This window comes from Arvicola amphibius, chromosome 12 (assembly GCF_903992535.2).
Source record: "Arvicola amphibius chromosome 12, mArvAmp1.2, whole genome shotgun sequence".
NCBI lineage: Eukaryota > Metazoa > Chordata > Mammalia > Rodentia > Cricetidae > Arvicola > Arvicola amphibius.
Genome location: NC_052058.2, coordinates 68,223,691 through 68,241,292, shown reverse-complemented (window position 1 = coordinate 68,241,292; position 17,602 = coordinate 68,223,691). Strand labels below are relative to the sequence as shown.

At 44.9% G+C, this 17,602-nt stretch overlaps 1 protein-coding gene across 1 annotated transcript in view; it reads right to left on the bottom strand.

Annotated features, from left to right (window-relative positions):
• Positions 1-17,602, bottom strand: part of Lamc1 (laminin subunit gamma 1) — a 123,542-nt gene that overhangs the window by 46,096 nt on the left and 59,844 nt on the right. The window lies entirely within an intron of this gene.

The window sequence follows — 17,602 nt, the reverse complement described above, 5'->3', positions numbered from 1 at the left end:
TCAGTCCCGTGCACACCGGGCACAGGATGTGTACAGAAAACATCTTTGCTCTCAAGAAGCCTGCATGTACTCCCTACAAGTCAATCATCTCTTAGAAGGAAATAACCACCCTTACCTTCTCCTATGGAGAACCCTCTCAGACGCTGGGAAAGAGACTACTCTGAGTCCAGGCTATATCCTCCAACCCAGTTTTATCCACACTAAAACTGACTTTCTCAACGAGTTCAGATCATAAAAGAGATTTAATAATAGTCTCACACACACACACACACACACACACAGAGAGAGAGAGAGAGAGAGAGAGAGAGAGAGAGAGAGAGAGAGAGAGAGAGAGAGAGAGAGAGAGACTGGGTACTGTGAGGCCTGGCCCCTTTACTCACTAGCTATCTGATTCTGATGTAGCAGTTTCTCTTTTGTAAAGATGAGGAAAATCCTGCCCCATCCACTCTTACACATCCTTGACCCATCAGAAAGTTTTACAAGGTATAAAACAATATTATGATAAAGTTTATGAAGAAAACTCTTGAACGGAGGGTTTAGACCTATTAATACAAGGACCTAGCTGCCCCAGGGGCGACTTAGAAAGTGCACTCACCAAAGAGCTACACAATACAGAACTCCCCTCAGGAGAGGTACAGTGTTTTTCCTGCACACAGGTCACACACTACAGTTCACACAGTCTTGTTGGAAGAACCATTGCATTGTCTCTGCTGTCAAAACATGGCACTCCAGAAACCTCCTATCTGACATTTTAGCAGAGCAAACAGTCGATTTAGCACAGGAGCGGGTGGCGTGGGATGCTCATGGGGTTACTCGCTAATCTGTGGGTTACACATTACCTTGACTCTCCTCTCCCCACCTTTCTGACACCTCACTGCTTGTTAGCAGCCTGACCTATAGCAAATACCTTCTAAAATAAGTCTGCATATGAGGTCACATTGTGGTCCAGACCACCACGTACACTGCCCCAGAGTCACGCTCTAACCACTGTGGTCACAGGAGGGCGGTTCCTAGGAGTGGTCCTATCACAAGGGTGGGCCATCGCATCTGAGGGGCATGGGTGAAAGCCACCTAAGCCAGGTTTGTCGGGTGTTTCCTGAGGGGAGTGGCATCTACTTATAAAACCAAGAAATGCTTAGTGAAATAGACAGTGGTTTAGCTAAAGAAATGGCATGTATGAGCCGGGAGGTGGTGGCGCACGCCTTTAATCCCAGCACTCAAGAGGCAGACGCAGGCGGATCTCTGTGAGTTCAGGAGTTCAGAGTTCTGAGGCCAGCCTGGACTACAGAGCAAGCTCCAGGACAGGCTCTAAAGCTACACAGAGAAACCTTGTCTCGAAAAATCAAAAAGCAAGAAAGAAAAAAGAAATGGCATGTAAGAAAGAGGGAATATCACGGGAGGAATGGGCATTGCAGAGCAGCTAGAACTACAAAGGACAGCTGGAGATGAAGGCAATTTCAACACAAGGTCAACAGCCACCAGTGAAGGACTTACCCCAGGAAATGCATGGTCAGGTTTTAACTTTATGGCCAGTGTGGAGATTAGAAGGGATAAGGATGAAGGAGAACTTCTCATTTGTTTAGTTGGTTGATTTTGTTTGTTTGTTTTGTTTTGAGACAGGGCTTCTCAACATAGTCCTGGCTGTCCTGTAACTCACAATAATGTAGACCATGCTGGCCTCCAGCTCTGCTCCCAGAGTGCTGGGATTAAAGGTGTGAGCCACCATGCGCAGCCCAAGGACATCTTCTTAAGATGGGCAATATTCCAAAAAAGATGACAGACTAAACATGAAACAGAGATGACGAACTACAGAGAAATGCACGGACACCAACAGAGGCACGGCAGGAGAGAGAGAGGACAGGGAGCCGCTTTAAAGACCGCCTCCACTGTGCCTGTTCCACTTCCTCATCAGAGCAGATGCTCCCCATCCCATGAAGGGAAGATCAGGATAATATTTAATTTTCTAGCTTAAAAGTCACCAAATGGCTGGGTGGTGGTGGCGCATGCCTTTAATCCCAACACTTGGGAGGTAGGGGCAGTCAGAACTCTGTGAGTTCGAGGCCAGCCTGGTCTACAAGCGAGTTCCACAACAGCCAGGACTGCTATATAAAGAAACCTTATCTTGGAAAGAAAAAAAAAAAAAACACCAATCTGAAAAGAGTAAACAGTGCCACTCGCTGAGATTACAGAAGTGGGGGATGAGCTCATCTCAGATACTCTAGATCTGGAGCACCTGCAGGTCCCCTCGACAGGAGGGAATCTCTATAAGGGAACAGGGTAGGAGTGGCCTGAAAGACCAGAAGCATTTACCTAAGTTAGACATGAAGACTTAGGACCCCTGAGCATGTAGATATCGAGCTTTAAGGAGCAGGCAGAGACCAAAGAGCAAACGAGTTATATTAAGAGCCAGTTTCCATAACTACCCCAAGGAGCACTACAGTTTAAAGCACAGACAGATGAGACAACAAAACACACAGTGAGGAAGTGACCGGGGAGAGTAGGAACCAAGAAAACAGGTTCTGAAGAGGGGTCATCAATAGTATTAAAATCTGCTACCAGCTGGGCTGGGGAGATGGCTAGGGGTCCACATCAAAAGCTGGGTGTGGCTCTGTGCACCTGTAACCCCAGTGCTATGACAGTGGGAACAGGAGGGTCCCTGGGGTTGCTGGCCACTCAGTCCAGTCTATGAGTGAGCTTCAGCGTCAGTGAAAGACCCCATCTTTGCAGAAGGTAGAGGGGCTGGAGAGATGGTCAGCCATTAAAAGCACTTCCTGCTCTTCCAGCTGACCTGAGGTTGGTTCTCTGAACCCATATCAGAGGGCTTAGAACTGCCAGCTCCAGGGGACACAAGCTTTCTTCTGGCTTCCTCAGGCATTCACACACATGTAGCACACTTTCTCACAGACAAACACATCTTTTTTTAAAAGAAAAGCAAAAGGGGGGGGGGGGAAGCGATGGAGAACACCTGATATCCACAATGGGCACACTAACGTGTGTACACACTAACCTACTAGGGCCCCCCAACCACAAGCATGGATGAGTATTATACATGCACACAAATCTGCTAAGAGTTAAGTGTCAAATAAGACAGTGCCTAAAGAAATGCCCGCTGGCAGCAAGCCACCATTCACTGTGCATTTAAAGGAGCTCCAGGGGCAGGGATGGCAGTGCTGGGACTGAGGGTGGACAGTGGGCTAAAGCAGGGAGTGACAAGAGTTCTGATAATGTGTCCCCTTTGTAGTTACAACCAAGGGCACCTGCACTCATGGTAGGAGGCAAAGCCAGTTGGGGAAGTTGAGTGAGAAATGGCTGAAAAACTCAGAGACCTTTATTTTTTAAAAAATGTATTTATTATGGTTGTGCATGAGAGGGTGAGTGTGGAAATGCCTGTGGAGGTCAGAGGGCACCTTTTGGGAGTCAGTTCTCTCCTCCCTCACTGGGTTCCAGGTACTAAACTCAGCTCAGCAGGCTGCTAGAGCAAGTACACGAAGCTATTGTGCAGGCCCTCTTCAGACATTTTATTTAATAGGTACCTGCAGCCCTCCCTGCCCCCCACAAGTACCCTTACTGGGCAAAGCCTGGCCACTGAGAAGAGGGTGGAAGACCACAACTCTGTACGGATATTTCTGCAGAGGTGTTATTTCCTCCAACAGCACCCTTTTTACTGATGTACCCGAAGGACAAAAGGCTAAAAAATGTAAGTTGCTTCAAGGAATTTGGAATCTAGTTTGTACAACAAAGAAACATATCCAGTGTGGTGTGCAACCTTACAATCCCAAACTCAGGATAGAGGAGTGAAGACCCTGTACCCCAAACAAAGAGTTCTGGGCATAGCTCTGCAGTGGAATACCCATTTAGCATGCAAAGACCCTGAGCTCAACCCCAACACCACACACACACACAGCAGACATGGTCAAGAAATTGGATGGAGGGGCTGGAGAGATGGCTCAGTGGTTAAGAGCACTGACTGCTCTTCCAGAGGTCCTAAGTTCAATTCCCAGCAACTACATGGTGGCTCGCAACCATCTGTAATGAGATCTGGTGCCCTCTTTATGTCCAGCAAGCATACAGAGAGGCAGAACACTGTATACATAATAAATAAATAAATTAAAAAAAAAACAAATGGGATGGAGGGCCAGGGTGCGCAATGATGATCATGGAGGACGGGGAACTGGAAACCCTAACTTGTACGCTACACTTGCACACCTCCACGCCTGTCTCGCCTTCCTCCTGCCTGCCCTCCCTCTATCTCACCGCACCCCCGGCCTCATATTGGCCCATCTCTTCATTCCACACTGGCAAAGTAAGAGCCAATTAGTTGATAGATGGATAGAACCTAAGTCCAGGTCCTCTGATTTCCAATCCAGCGACGCTGCGGTACTATCATTTCCTAACGGGAGCAAGTCATACTAGATGGTATGGCTCTAAGGTACAGAGCCAGATCAAATGATATGGGAAATAGTAAGTGCAACTCTGGGCACAGCACCTCTGTTCAGGCACAGGAAGATAACCACACACCCTGCAGAAAGTACTCAGCTTCCTTTTCCTCCCCTGCCACATTAAAAAAAAAACCAAAAAACAAAACTCAAGTGTAGAAGTTTAGAATGGAGCACTCGAATTAATTAATATTTTCTGCTCTGAATCCTACAGTCTTGAAGGAATGAGAAGAGGAGGGGCTGCCTGAACAATGAGAATCCAGCCGTGCTCCCAGCAGGGCAAGCCAAGGAATTCTGCTCCAGCCTCCTACGTGGTGAAGTATTTCTAATCTCTTTGAGTAGGGAGAAGCTCTTCCTGTCTTAGAACTAGATGCAAACACTGACTGCTGGGGAACATAAACGTCTCTCTGTTGTGTGCAGTTCAGAAGAATTCCATGAGGACCTTGTGGAACAACCGCCTTTACAGTTTAGTGATGGATGACAAAGGCCATACAGAACTTTCCAGGATTCCAAAATGCCTTCCACAGCTTGAATCAGAACAAAACAATTTCCCTCTAAAGAACCAAATTAGTTGCCACTGGTGGCCATTGAACTTACAGGCTCACTCTCCAGAATCCAGAAAATGAGCACACTCTCTGAAGTCAGACTAAGGAGCACAACACTCCTGAAGCTGGAGAACAAAGTCAATTAGAGAGGATGTATGTTTAGGCTACTAACTGGGGCCCCCAAACAGTTAACACAAACAGTAGACACAGAAAGCAACTGTTTGAAAACGTTTCCAGTGTTGTTAGCAGAGTTCCCAGGACAGCATGTCCAGCTGCATACCAGCTGTCATTGTTCCACCTCAGAGATGACTGCACACACAGCCACACCAATCCAGAGAGCCCAGAGCCAAGTCGGAGATGGCCTGCGATCTTCCAGCAGACCAGACAGCGCTACAACAGTTAAACACACCCAGGATGTGCTGAGGGGACCAGAGCGAGTTCAGCAGAGTCATCCCTACTACCGAAAACTCAGTCCTGAGGCCCTGAGTGAGGAGTTCGGTTCCTTCCACCGCCTTAAACATCACATTTTAAACAGAATGCCCAAAGAGAGATAGCAGGGGGAGGAGAACAGAGCAACTGACCTCTTCCCTTAAATTTCAGTGACTGTTCATGGTCTCACGCTCTGTCAATTGGCCAAATGCCATCAGGAAAGGGCACAGACCCACGGAAAGTGCCCTTAAATTACCAGTTTGCAGACGAGGACAACCACCATTTTTTAGCAAATAGTAATTGTCAACTAAACCTATTACAATGAACATAAGGGAGCTTTCAACTTGAGAAAGCACTTCTTCTCCAATGCATGGCCCAGGTTTTCTGCAGTCACATCTTACAAGAGTGTGCAGGAAACGCTTCCTCCCACATTTGCACCACAGACACACCAAATGCAGAGCCTAAATACAGGGAGACAGATGACTTAGGTTTCTTTCATAAAAGCTAGTAAGATTCTATACATCAAAAACAATGATCAGTACAAAGCTAAAGAGAAGAACACAGTCCTGCAGGCAAAAACCTCACAATTTCTAAGGAATTAGATTTTTCCATAAAGTATCAATCTTAAATTGTGGTAAGGGACACCTTTCCCTCATAACTCCCCCAAACACCACATGGTACTATCAGGCCACTAACCCAGAACATTACACTTCAAACCCACAAAAGATACCCTGTATTGCCAAAGGACAGAGTCCCCCAAATACTACATATTCTTCAGCAGACTCAAAGGCCAAGCTAATTGTGACTAACCCAGTTATTAAATGCAGCCACGTTCGTCAGACAACCATTGTGTAGACACAGAGAATGCTTAGCTAAATCCTAGAATGTCAAGCATGCTCCGAAGGTCATTTAAAACCAGCACAATTTGCCATCAGAAGCTGACATTTTCCGTTATCAAACTTAGGTAAATTTATCCTAATTTGGGTACCTCTACCGATTCATGTTACATCTTCACCAAATGAGATAAGATTACCACATGGAAGTCCAAGCCAAGAACTGGGAACGTTGCTTATTAACTGAAACCTCATGCTTACAAGGCTTAATACCAACCCTGATTCAGGCTAGTGGGTCACAACATGCCTGAAATCCTTGAGCTGAGCTAAAGGAATGAGGCCCAACTTCCCTCCCACTCAGCCACACTCAGGCAAAGAAAAAAAAAAAAAACCTACTCACTCTGCTAAGTCAGGCCAAATTCTAGCTGTGGGAACCAACTGACGTGAGGAAGGCAGAGAAGGCCAATGATTAAATTTATTATGGAAAGAAAGTAAGCAAAAGTAAAACTGCTTGAACGTGTAAAATTGTGAGAAAGAAGACATCAGCATTTGGGGGAAGGTCTTTATTGCCCTGTGCAGATTAGGTGATATTGGCAAAAGAATCATGAGAAAATAGTCTGCTTGTAAAAATGGTTCCAGCATCTAAGGATGGCAGTGTAGTAGAGGCCAAGCGCAACTCTATCCCCTCCCACAGCGCACAAAGCCACGGCAGGCTACACAGTGCAGCCTTATTTCTGCATCAGCTATTTACTGGGTGAATTAATTACCCAAGCTCACTGTGACAGACGACTGAGACTGTCCTAAGCTTTTACTGTTCGGTTTCTGTAGCTCTAATGAGCATGCCCCCTTCCCACTCCCCACAACCACGCTCTGCTTGTAGCTCTCATCAGTAGAATAAAATCCTACAAAACCATACGTGGCGAGCTACAGAATGACTTTCTCAGTTTTCATGGCTGTGTTTTAATTTCTTACCACAGCTACCCATTAGGTCAAAGACAGCAGCCCTCACTAGTCCTGATAGTTGTAGAGATACAATTATTCCACTCACTCAACCAATGTTTACTGAACATTAATATGTGCCGGTCAGTCAATATTCTAAGCACGAGACCACAGCAGAAAACAAGATACACACGGTGCCAAACAAGTGGAGTTAACAATCTAGCAGGACGCAGGGCTGGGCAGGGTTGGGATAAAATAAGAAGACGGCAACGATGCGACTCAGCCAGGAGGTGCAAGGACTTGAGTGTGGTCTCCAGCAGCCACATAAGAGGTCAAACAAGGGAGCACGCACTTTCAGAATCCCATTGCGTTGAAGGCAGAGACAGGCTGATTCCTGGAACTTGCTGGCCAGCCACCTAGTCCAGTCAGCAAGTCCCAGATGCCAGTGAGAGACTGTGTCTCAAAAGACAAGCTGTACTTACCTCTCCTGGGGAATAATATCTGATGGTGGATTCCAGCCTACACACCACACACACGCACGCACGCACGCACGCACGCAAAACATGAACACTCACACACGCGTGTCAGATAACAAAAGATATGGAGGGAGGAATGCTATCTGACACTGCACTATCAGAGGTGACCTCACTAACACAGGTCCACTGATGTCTGAGCACACACCTTGAGTGAACACCTGGATGAGGAGCATTCTCAGGACAAATGCAATGCCCCAGGCTGCCAGCCAGCTTTAGGGAATGGTCAGGAGGTCAGCATGAGTAACGCGGAAAGAACGAGGGGACAGGCTGAGGATACAGGAGTCTGGAGGCTCCTACCACAAGTGAGATGGAAATAGACTAGAGACACATGCTCTACTCCTTTTAAATTTTACTTAATTCATATTTTGTTTATGAGTATGAATGTAGGTATATACATGCTACAGTACACATGTAGAGGTCAGGGAACAACTTTGTGGGGTCTGGGCTCAAATTTAAGTCAACAGTCTTGTGCGTAAGTGCCTCTGGACACTGAGCCATCTCACTAGTCCCTGGCTGCTACTTTTAAGGCTCACTTGGGGCTACTGCACTGGCAAAACACTATCTAGTTGGGATGGAAAGAAAAAACTAGTTGAGGAGGGGCTGCAATAACCTAGGTAAGAGAGGACAACAGCTTGGTGGAAGGTGGCAGTGACAAGCGGTGACTGGACTGTAGACATACATACTGTAGACAGACATACTGTAGACACATACTATAGACATACTGTAGACACACATTTATAGACATACTGTAGACACACATATTATAGACATACTGTAGACACACATACTGTAGATAGACATACTGTAGGCATACTGTAGGCATATTGTAGACATACTGTAGACATACATACTGTAGAAATACTGTAGATAGACATACTGTAGGCATATTATAGACATACTGTAGGCATACTGTAGACATATATACTGTAGGCATATTGTAGACATACTGCAGGCATACTATAGACAGGCATGCTGTAGACATGCTGTAGACATACATACTGTAGACATACATTCACACAGACATTCTGAGGGGTGGGTAGATGAGCTTTACTGACTGGATATGAGGCACAAGTTGCTTTGGCATAAGCAACTGGAAAGACAAAGCTGATGCTTACTGAAACAATTGCAGGGGTAGCTGAGGAAACTGGGAGCTTGGTGGGTATGCATTCGAGGTGCCCACAAAACACCTAATGAAAACGTCAGGTAAGCAATTAATGCACAAAAGTCTGGAACTGGGGGTGTAGCTCTGTGGTAAAGCACTTTCTGGATTCAAAATCCACTACCACAGAAAGAAAGAAACAAGTCTGAAGTTGAGGGAAAAGTATAGGCAGGATGGAGAAATCTGGAAGTTATCAACAACCAGTATTCAAAGCCACGGAGTTAGACAAAAATGTCTGTAAATAGATATAAAAGTGAGGCCAGATAGCACTGGGACTTGGGACAACAACATTCAGATATGGGGAATAAAGACCCAGCAAAGAAGACTCATGAGAAATAGCAACTAAAGAAAAGGAGACTTTTTTGAGGTAATATATAATTATATCATTTCCCTCCTCCCTGTCCTCTCCTCAAACCCTCCCTTGTTCTCTTTCAAATTCATGACCTCTTTTTCATTAGTTGTTATTACAGTGTGCACATATACATATAAATTCACAAATACACCCTGCTCAGTGTCTACCATTTACCTGTATGTAAATGGCTTCAGGGCTGACCATTAGGATACCCAATTGGTATGTTTTTCAATAAGAGACAGCATCTGAGTCAAATATTTCTGAAAGATCCAGAAAGATGGAGGTTGAGCACTGGCCACTAGATTTTACAACCCTCTACTATCTTGAAAAGTGGTTTGGTAGAAGACTAGATAAAAACAACAAAGAATGCTGGGTTGGGCTGGGTTGGGTTGGGTGGAGCTGGGCGGGATGGAGTACAGACTGAAGCCAGCTTAAAGACAATTTCCAAGCAATTCTATTATAAAGAATAGTAATTAAATAAAAAAGAGAGAACTGAAAACAAACTTCTTTTTAAAAAATTAAGATGTGTGTTTCCGTCTGTCTGTCTGTCTACCTGTCAGAGGACAATTATTGGCTCTCACCTTCCAGTGTGTATGTCCCAAACAGGAAGCACCTTTCCCTCTGAGCCATCTCCTTGGTTCAGAAACTGTTTTTAATAAGATAAGTGTCTTGTGCTGATGGGATGACTCAGTGTGGCTGGATTTCAGTGGACAGGAAGTTGGTAGCACAGATGGACTAGACTCATCCTGGCCTAGAGTGAAGCCCATGGGGACAGCATCACCAAAGATCCCCAAGAGAGAAAAGACTAACAGATATTCCAGGGTCACTATGAGTGACTTCAAAAAAATAACTTAATTTTATGTATATGTATATGTATCATGTGTATGCAGAAGCCCTCAGGCATCGGAAGATAGTTGTGAGCCACATGTATGTGCTGAGGAAACTCTGGGTCCCCTGCAAGACCAGAAGGTGCTCTTAATACTGATAGCTCCAGGTACTCCCTCCAGACAGCCCTGTCCCTTCCATTCAGCCCGTGCCGGGCTTTCCAACTACAGTATGTTCCATCTCCTGGCCCTCACTAAAGCACCAAACTGGCAGCATCACCTAGAAAACTTCTAAAAAGGGCAAATTCTTAAGTATCATTTCCAGAAATTTCATTTTATATCCAAAATCTGCACTTTTTTAAACGCACCATGACTTTTATGTGCAATTATGTCTGAGAACACCTTCCCTGCTGTGATCTACAATCACCTTTGAAGGAAGCCTCTGCGAGGAACTATCTATTTTAAGTTGGCTAAGAGTGTGCCTATGAGGGACTTTCCTAACCCAGTTAACTGATGGGATGGCGCCCATCCTGAATGTGGGCGGCACCATTTCATGAGCTGGTCCTACACTGAATGAAAAAAGAAGAGAGTGGGCTATGCATGTGCAAGCATGAACACATTCATCACTGCTGCGGATGTGACGAGCTGCTTCCAGTCCTGCCACGAGGAACTATAGCCTGGAATTGTGATCTTAAACCCTCTCCCCTCTCAGCTGCCTGTGAGGCAGTTTATCACTGCGACAGAGCAAGACTACGGTCTACTGTCAGTACCTCACCTTAGTTCTCACACTTTCAGGGGGTTAGATAGGAAAGGGTGTGGAACACGGTGTTACCCTGGATTTTCACAGGCCATGCATTTCAAGGCAAAGTGGATAACAAGGACGCACTGCAGACAGGTGGTAAACACAACAGGGGCTGGTTACTCAGTATTTCCAGGATTGGAGCGACTAGATCATCTGAATGCAACCTCCACTGCATCTTAATCCGGGGCCAATTTCCTCAAGGCTCTACTTCCTAGGCCAATAAAAAAATACATCTGATGTTTAGAAAAGTAAATGTCTGAAATTTCATTGTGATATCCTTTACATGCAAACACTGGTGAAATGTCTCGTCCCCTCAAGCTCCTTCCCCACCCCAACCCCCCAAACTGTTAATATGTAATACCTGTCTAAAGCCATCAGCATCTCCACCCAAGTCCCCCAAACTGCTACTATGTAACACCCGTCTAAGACCATCAGCAATTCTTAACAGACACAGCAGCAAAGAGTTAACTTCTGTTTCAGGACTCTCCAGCAGGTAAGAGAATAGTTACTTCCTTTGTCTAGAAGCCTAGACTTGTTTGATCCCAGTCTCTGCTGAGCAGAGCTGGCATTTTCAGGCAGGGTGTTTGCTATATTCTGCTGGTTTAAACTAGTATGGAAATATTGACTTTTTAAAGAAGAAATTTCAGGTGTTTATTTTAAAAAAAGAAAGAAACAGATCTGGCTGGGGGTTTAAGAGCAAAGTGTATGACGCTCATGGAGATAACCAAGAACAAAGGAGAGGAGAGTAAGAGAGAGGGAGCAGGGAGAAGAAGGATGATGGGGGCAAGGAAGAAAGGGAGAACTGGAGATTGAACACTTAGAACATTCTGGAAGTCCAGGCCTGATCCTCCGATCTTCAGTTATTACACAGCACTCACACCTAACCTATAGGAAGGATTTTCTTTACATTTTAGAAACATCACTGAGTTTGCCTTCTGTCAGACTCGGCGTGGGCGTGGGATGCTCCCTGTAGGTAAGTTTAGAGTCTAAGTCAGAGCCGATGTTCTAGACAGCCTGGAGATTATCTGGAGCTCGTCTATTTCTGTAAAGAAAAGCTCCACTGGAATGGAGCCATGCCTACTTGCGTGACACCATTCCTGGCTGCTTATTGGAGACCAGGGCAGAGCTAGCTATATGGGTAACACTGTATGACCAACAAAGCCTAAAATATCTACTATGTGACTGACAGATGATTTAAGAAATCCAAGAATACAAAAACAAAGATTTCATGGGTCTGAGGTGAAAACCTACCACTAATATTCTGCTAAATGAACACGACAATAAAATGACTCCTAATGATCTATTACTATACCTGTAGATCAATGCATTGCTTGATTCTCACTGGAGATGCTCCTTCTTGCACAGAACCCCACAAGAATGAGCAGAGTGAGGGACTCTGGAGCACCCAGCCCGAACTGGAATGTCCTACAGTTCAAGGTTCAGACTCTTGGGAAAGCAGCAGAGAGACTTAAGAGCCCGAGGCAGTGGATGATTCCATGGAAATTATTTTCCAGACACAACAGGGTGGATGCACACACAACGACACAGAAAGACTGGGACAGGAAAGACAATACTGCACAGGTTCAAACCAAACAAGATCCCAGCTTGGGGAAGGGGGGGGATGGACACAAAGTCCCCACCCCATCTCTACCCAAGACTGTTTGCAAGGGAGGGCTGCTGGGAGAGGGACAATCAGTTTCTTCAATAGACTGGCACTGGGTCCCCCAACCACACTTCAGGGCGAGCCTCATGCTCAGAACAATTGGTCAACACAAGATTTCAAGTGTGTGTGTAGGGCCCTGAATCCCCTACCCAACTAACTTGGGGGAAAGGCAAAAAATATGATAAAATATGTGAAAAAAAATGTAAAAGTTTCTCAATCCATGTGCCTAAAAACAAACAAAACAAAGATTTCTACTAAAACTCCAACTGCACTTTATAGGGTGTGCTGCTTTAAAATCTGAAGCAATACATCTGAATTTTTCTTGTATTACAGAAGACGGGGTCTTATTTAGACTTTTCTAAGATTATTGACAATTTAGACACGTTTGATACCTAGAAGCACTTACTATTTCACAAGAAGAAAGACACCTTTTCTTTTGCAAATGAGCATGCACAAGAACAGTAAACAGAACTTATCATCCCCAAAATCAACTGTGAATGATATTCTCTTACTAATACAGCTATGAAAATAAGCCAGTCAAGCAGAAAGGCAAGGAAAACAATACCGCTGGAAAAAAGAGGCACCATTTTTCCAATGCGGTCCTTCCCAGCCCCAAGCAGGAGCAGTGAAAGGAGAGAGACTGATTAATTACGTCAAACAGGAATCACAGGCGGGAGAGCGGGAAAAATGACACGCTGAAAACTGCAAATAAAGTGGAAACCGCAAGCAGATCTCATTAGATCTCTAGGAGGACCTCCCGCCCTTGCATTTTGGGTTGGAATTCAGTCTTTCACACAAGGACTCCTTGTCCTTCTGCTCTTCTGAGCGGATGGACAATTTACATCACGAAAATACCCAGCCAGCTGGCATCCCCTCTACAAGCATCCGATTGTGATGGGATGCCTTCATAAGATAAGCATAGCGAATACGCCCTTCACTTTTCATGCATGCGCCCTCCTGCAGAGGCGGGACTCTCCACGCGCTCCTTTAGAAGTCCCTTTCTGGGTCTCACATCCCTCCATCCCTCCCAGGTGGCGCTGAGACTTGCTGCCCCATTTGTGGTTAAGCGGGGCCCTCCCATCCCACATCTAAGCTGTGTACAATCTCCCGAGACCAGAGGTAAGCAACTGCACTCCTAGACACAAGCACATTTGATTTTTCCAGTGGTTTAGAGTAAAAGCAGAAATTCCTAGGGTATCCGCCATTTACAGCCCATGGGAATCTGCTACAACAAGAAGCAAGATTTCTAAGTAGAAGTTCATCAAAATGATCAGTGGGTTTAATGCTACAAACAGCCATTTAAAATGGGTTTAAATTTAAAAATGAGTTTCTTTTCTAATTACAGCAACTATCTTCTCCTTAGTGAACATTATCACTTCACAAACTATTTTAAAGTTCTCTTCAGTTGTGAGGAGAAAATACTTACACAGTTAAATATTAAATGTTCCTTCCCAGAGATGAGAAATGTTTCCTAAGCCCTAATTTGCAGGGAGGCTCTGTCGAGGGGAAAGAGGCCACTTGACAAATCCCCCACACGCATATTTCAGGTAGTCGCCAGTACTAAAAAATGAGCCCTTTATCTGCTTTCCCTCTCCAGTGAGAGCAAACATTCAGCACGGTAACAAGAAATGCTCTTCAAATCCGTCCTCTAACATATTTCAAACAGACAGCACCTTGGGTCTCCTGCACGGCGTGATTCACACGCACCCACAATGGGACCTGTTCTACCTTCCTATTTACATCCTGGGGAACTACCAGACTCCTTTCCAGCTCACTTTGATCTGATGCCAGAGACTTGTTATCCACAAACCACCTAGACGAATTCTCTTCAGAGCTCTACGGCCACACTGAGGTGGGAGGAGATGGAAAGTATCCCAGAGCATACCATATCACTCCTCAGCTGCAGAACCCGAGCAGGTTACCCGATCTCACACAAACTCTCCAGGCAAGTTACTGCAGAGCACCCGAAGTCTGACCAATCCTGCTTCATTTTCTGTCCGCAAACCATATCCTCCAGCTCTCCAGCGTGCACCGATACCTACTGCAGTCTCGCCGTCGTTCTCACCCACACCTCAGCTCTCAGCCACTCTCCTCAAACCCTACCTGTCTTTCCAGGTGCAGTTCATGGACCGCCTGACTCCACGGTGCTTTCAATTTGTATTATCACTTATTGCATAAATCATATAAATCACCACCTACCCCTCTGAGAAAGCTTCTTGCACCAGCAAAGATTATTAAAAAGCAAGAACTTGAAGTTTTTTTGGTATCTTTTATCATAGCATTTTTTCAAGCTTTTCTTGCAACAATGCACACTAGAAAAAAGACTTTGCATTGCAACTTTAACAAACACACAGCTAATCTCAAGCTTAATTTTAAAAAAACGTTCTCCTGTGATGCAATCTACTATTCTGTTTCCCATTTCATTGTTGGAAAATGCTGGCCTGCAGATCACTAAATTGATTTTGTGACATTAATAAATCGAAACCCATGATCTGAAATGTTATTTGGCAATCCCTAGGGCATTGTCCTTGTCACAGACCAGGGGCTCTTGGTAAGCTGGATCACCTGCCACACTGGACAGGTTAGAACTCTGTAATGAAATATTGTCTGTATAGAAACACAAAACTTGATGACATCTTCCCAAAACTCCTTTTAAAGGGATTAAAAATATAGACAACATTAAAAAAATTAAACTAAAACCTTTGTATACGACTGTCTTTAACATTATCAGAGAAAATATTCTTTTCCCCAAAGCTAAATTACAAAGATTCCATTCATGAGCATGGCAGCCCTGGGGGCCCTGATTTCTAACCCTGTATAAATCAATCTTTTACTTTCTTGTTAGTGACTCTGGTTCCAGATCTCCTCAGCAATGAACTTGTGACACACCTTCAGGGTAGCAGCATGGAGTTCTTCACTGTCAAGGAGGGCTGCCACCCAGTACTTGGGGTCCGTTCTTCACTGTCAGGGGGTCAGATTTTGACTACAGAAATGACTGGACGATGCTCCCTGAGAAGTCAGTTCTCTATGTTTCATGCTCGTGGAACTTTTTTTCTGAGATTTTTCTAAAAATCTGACATGTATTCACATTTTGCATTTTTAAGCTATGACACATGTATACTGAAGGACACAGGGTATGAGTTTTGGGATCAGAACTTTTATCTTGGCCCTGCCATTTCTTTATTGAGTCATGTTTCTGGGTTTTGTTTTTTTTTTTTTTTGAGTTTTGTTTTTGTTTTTGTTTGGTTTGGTTTGGTTTTATGAGACAGGATTTCTCTAGCTACAGCTGTCCTGGAACTCACTCTGTAGACCAGGCTGGCCTCAAACTCACAGACATCTACCTGCCTCTGCCTCCCAAGTGTTGGAATGAAAGGCATGCACCACCACCGCCCAGCCATTTCTGTTGTATTTTTATAGAAAGAAAACAGTGACCTTAGAGACCCCTATAGTTTGTTGCCTGGATCATTCAATGATGTATTCATTTTACAAACATATTTTGAAATGTAACACATACTGGGCGTTTGGTTGGATACTAAAGATAAAGACATCAAGATGGAGTAAAAATGAGTTCTTGTGTTAAATAAACTGCCCAGCTGGGCTGTGGTGGCGCACGCCTTTAATCCCAGCACTCGGGAGGCAGAGGCAGGCGGATCTCTGTGAGTTCGAGGCCAGCCTGGTCTACAAGAGCTAGGTCCAGGACAGGCTCTAAAAAAGCTGCAGAGAAACCCTGTCTCGAAAAACCAAAATAAATAAATAAATAAATAAATAAATAAATAAATAAATAAATAAACTGCCCAGTGAGAAAAAAACACAAGTAAAACACAAAATGAAAAGAAAAAAGTCACTGTAGAGGGTGAGGAGCAACCTCCAGGCCACTAGCTTTCTGCTGTACAGGGGCCTCAGGGCAGCAGGCAGCACTCTGTCTCATGGTCTCATCTGTACAATAACTTACAATGGCTGGGGATGAGGCTCACTAGCACGTGAAAGAACTTGGGCTTGATACCCAGCATAGGAAAAAAGAAAAGAAAAAAAAGGAAAGCTCACACAATGAATTTTAACAATTCCAAAAAGCTGGGGGCGGAGAGGAAGTAGCTCAGTCATACAGAAAAAGGCTTGCCACTCCAGCAGGAAAGCCCTGAGGTCACTCTCTGGAGCTCAGTAAAAAGTCAGGCGTGGTGGTGCTGCCTGTAATCCCAGTGACTGAGAGGTGGAGATAGGAAGATCCTTGGGGCTTACTGACTAGCCAGTCCAGACAAAGTAGTGAGTTCCAGTTTCGGTGGGGTCCTCCCTCTCCCCCCCCAAAAAAAATAGAAAGAAAAGAATATCTACAACATCAAGCAAAATATTTAAATGAATTTCACTAGACTTATCTAAACTTCTCCAACACTTTCACCTATATTTTCTGCTGAGCCAAACTCTGTTGAGTCTAGCTGCAGGTGATGTTACACTGAGCCATTTGCAAAAACAAAGAACTTCTACTTTAAAGGTTAAAACCTTCCCAGTAACTAAACAGATCTTCAAATGGAAGCTTTCAGTCTCTGAATAAGGAAAAGATAGTTCTTGGCTTCCATGCCCACAAAGGATCAACCCAGCCTCCAATAAGCAATTCTCCATCTACATAAGGCCACCAGGACCAAGAGCTGTGTTATGTCTTAGAATAAGTTCTACACAGGGGCTAGGGCACAGCGTGAAAATCGGAGTTAGATCTCTGACGTCTACACAGATAGGTCAGTTACATGCCTGCAAACCCAGCATTGGGGGGTGGAGACAGGTGAATTTCCGGGGGTTGCAGGCCAGCCAACACTAGAGTCATCAGCAAGTTTCGGGTCCCACTGGGAAACCTTGTCTCAAAGGACAAGGTGGAGAGGCGCTCAGTGGGTAGTGTGCTTGCTGTGCAAGCCTGAGGACCTGCACTCAGACCGCTGGAGCCCACACAGACATCAGTCAGGAGTGATTGCAGGGCCTGTAACCCCAGCACTGGGAGGTAAGCAGGCAGATCCCAAGGGCTTGCTGGCCATCCAGACTAGCAGAAACAGTGAGCAACAGGCTTGGTGGGAGTCCTTGTCCTAGTAAATAAAGAGGTT